This window comes from Theropithecus gelada, chromosome 4 (genome assembly GCF_003255815.1).
Source record: "Theropithecus gelada isolate Dixy chromosome 4, Tgel_1.0, whole genome shotgun sequence".
NCBI classification, from domain to species: domain Eukaryota; kingdom Metazoa; phylum Chordata; class Mammalia; order Primates; family Cercopithecidae; genus Theropithecus; species Theropithecus gelada.
Window position 1 is genome coordinate 61,621,921 of NC_037671.1, and position 3,768 is coordinate 61,625,688.

At 39.3% G+C, this 3,768-nt stretch overlaps 1 pseudogene across 1 annotated transcript; it reads left to right on the forward strand.

The window, feature by feature from the left end:
* Positions 1–418: 418 nt before the first annotated feature.
* LOC112622712 lies at positions 419–3,068 on the forward strand (annotated as a pseudogene). Its single transcript, XR_003119014.1, has one exon. The product of XR_003119014.1 is annotated as a stress-70 protein, mitochondrial pseudogene (transcript).
* The last annotated feature ends 700 nt before the right edge of the window (positions 3,069–3,768 follow it).

Here is a 3,768-nt window from a genome sequence, read left to right on the forward strand (position 1 = left end):
TGCTTGGTGACCTAGATTGCTCTCATTCTCTTTTTTTTTTTTCTTTTCTAATTTTAAGCGTCTTAATTCTCATGCATTAACTCAATCTTTTATTAGTTCAAGGTCTTGAAGTTAATTAATTATATTCACACTATAATGTAAGTTAAAACTATCAAACGAGAAAATTAATGTATAGATCAAACATTTTTTGAAAAAATGACATTTAAATTTTTACCCAGTTAGCTAAAGCAGAAAAAGACTTAAGTGAACATTGTCTGAGGTTTACAATGACGGATACTTTAAAAAAAAATCTTATTGTAGGTTTCCAGAAGGGCTGCCACCACCGCACCCCGCAGCTCCCGGCCGCCTGAGCGCCTATTTGTTGCGTGGTACTCCTCCATCTCCACCAGCATAAGCTTCCGCGGAGTTGCAGCAGCTGGTCTCCTGGAGCGCAGCCTCCCGGGGCCTTCGGGCCGCCAGCCACCAGGATGGCTGGAATGGCCTTAGTCATGAGGCTTTTGCAATTGTTTCAAGGCGGGATTATGCATCAGAAGCAATCAAGGGAGCAGTTGTTGGTATTGATTTGGGTACTACCAACTCCTGCACGGCAGTTATGGAAGGTAAACAAGCAAAGGTGCTGGAGAATGCCGAAGGTGCCAGAATCACCCCTTCAGCTGTGGCCTTTACAGCAGATGGTGAGCGACTTGTTGGAATGCCGGCCAAGCGACAGGCTGTCACCAACCCAAAGAATACATTTTATGCTACCAAGAGTCTCATTGGCCGGCAATATGATGATCCTGTAGTACAGAAAGACATTAAAAATGTTCCCTTTAAAAGTGTCCGTGCCTCCAATGGTGATGCCTGGGTTGAGGCTCATGGGAAACTGTATTCTCCAAGTCAGATTGGAGTATTTGTGTTGATGAAGGTGGAAGAGACTGCAGAGAATTACTTGGGGCACACAGCAAAAATGCTGTGATCACAGTCCCAGCTTATTTCAATGACTCGCAGAGACAGCCACTAAAGATGCTGGCCAGATATCTGAACTGAATGTGCTTCAGGTGGTTAACGAGCCCACAGCTGCTGCTCTTGCCTATGGTCTAGACAAATCAGAAGACAAAGTCGTTGCTGTATATGATTTAGGTGGTGGAACTTTTGATATTTCTATCCTGGAAATTCAGAAAGAGTATTCGAGGTGAAATCCACAAATGGGGACACTTAGGCGGGGAAGACTAACCAGGCCTTGCACATTGTGAAGGAGTTCAAGAGAGAGAGATGGGTTGATTTGACCAAAGACAACATGGCACTTCAGAGGGTACGGGAAGCTGCTGAAAAGGCAGACTGACATCAATTTGCACTATCTTACAATGGATTCTTCTGGACCCAAGCATTTGAATATGAAGTTGACCTGAATATGAAGGGATTGTCACTGATCTAATCAAGAGGACAATAGCTCCATGCCAAAAAGCTATGCAAGATGCAGAAGTCAGCAAGAGTGATGTAGGAGAAGTGGTTCTTGTGGGTGGCATGACTAGGATGTCCAAGGTTCAGCAGACTGTGCAGGATCTTTTTGGCAGAGCCCCAAGTAAAGCTGTCAATCCTGATGAGACTGTGGCCATTGGAGCTGCCATTCAGGGAGGTGTATTGGTTGGCAATGTCACGGATGTGCTGCTCCTTGATGTCATTCCCCTGTGTCTGGGTATTGAAACTCTAGGAGTTGTCTTTACCAAACTTATTAATAGGAATACCACTATTCCAACCAAGAAGAGCCCGGTGTTTTCTACTGCCACTGATGGTCAGACGCAAGTGGAAATTAGCGTGTCAGGGTGAGCGAGAGATGACTGGAGACAACAAACTCCTTGGACAGTTTACTTTGATTGGAATTCCACCAGCCCCTCGTAGAGTTCTTCAGATTGAAGTTACATTTGACATTGATGCCAATGGGATCACACATGTTTCTGCTAAAGATAAAGGCACAGGACGTGAGCAGCAGATTGTAATCCAGTCTTCTGGTGGGTAAGCAAATATGATATTGAAAATATGGTTAAAAATGCAGAGAAATATGCTGAGGAAGATCAGCGAAAGAAGGAACAAGCTGAAGCAGTTATTATGACTGAAGGAATCATTCAAGACACAGAAACCAAAATGGAAGAATTCAAGGACAAATTGCCTGCTGATGAGTGCAACAAGCTGAAAGAAGAGATTTCCAAAATGAGGGAGCTCCTAGCTAGAAAAGACAGTGAAACAGGAGAAAACATTACACAGGCAGCAACCGCTCTTCAGCAGGCATCATTGAAGCTCTTCGAAATGGCATACAAAAAGATGGCATCTGAGTGAGAAAGCTCTGGAAGTTCTGGAACTGGGAAACAAAAGGAAGATCAAAAGGAGGAAAAACAGTAATAATAGCAGAAATTTTGAAGCCAGAAGGACAACATATGAAGCTTAGGAGCGAAGAGACTTCCTGAGCAGAAATGGGCAAACTTCAGTCTTTTTACTGTGTTTTTGCAGTATTCTATACATAATTTCCTTAATTTGTAAATGTAGTGACCATTAGCTAGTGATCATTTAATGGACAGTGATTCTAACAGTATAAATTTCACAGTGTTCTATGTCTCTAGCCTGTCATTTTTCGGCTGCATGTAAAAGGAGGTAGGATGAGTTGGTCATTATAAAGATTTAACTATTTTATGCTGAAGTGGCTATATTTTCAAGGGGTGAAACCATCTCGCACACAACAATGAAGGTAGTCATCCATAGACTTGAAATGAGACCACATATGGGGATGAGATCCTTCTAGTTAGCCTAGTACTGCTATGCTGTCCTGTGTGTACATGGGGTCCTTCAACTGAGGCCCTGCAAGTCACGCTGGCTGTGCTATATTTGTAGATGGGGCAAAGGAATCTAGAACAATGGAAAACTTAGCTATTTATATTAGGTACAGTATTAAAACAAGGTGGGAATGAGGCTAGATCCATAACTTCTCTAAGGCATACTTTTCTAGCTACCTTCTGCCCTGTGTCTGGCACCTACATCCTTGATGATTGTTCTCTTACCCATTGTGGAATTTTTTAAAAAAATAAATATAGAAAGCAAAAAAAAAAAAAAACATCTTATTGTAATTCAATTTATTTAAATAAATATTTGTACATTCCCATGAATTTAAGTAGTTTGATCATTTATAGGATTTATAAAAGCAGTGAGGAAAATTTAGGAAGTTCAAGGAAATGAAAAAAAAAGAAACACAAACCAAATGTAAAAGAAGATGTGGCATTTGCATAATATTGCACAGTGGTAGGATCAAAGATCACAGAGAAAACATACAGCTATTTTTACAAAAAATTATTAAACTGATTCATATTGTTTAAGGATTTTCCTTAATTGGGAATGGTACATGAACTTGGATTTGTATAATTATTTTTATGTTTATTTTACAATATATTAAAATGTTTATTTTACTTGTGGCATTTTATGACTATTAGTTGCTACTTTTTTAATTTTTTCTTGTTTGTTTCTTAAGTAATAATCAATCATTGTTATCACAGTTAAGTTTTTTTAAGGTAGCAGCTTCTGTGACAGAATTTTTTCTTCTTAAAAAGCAGATATTTTTCTTCTGTCTCTAAGAAATTCTCTAAAATATATTTCTTTTGCTCCTTTATCTTAGATATATATGAATACCCATTTTTACAATAGGGCTTTTTAAAATTTGAGTGACTACATTAATGTATTAATCTATTGCAGAGATATACAAGTGTATATAAATCCCTTTTGCTCAGTGAATACGTCATATTCTAC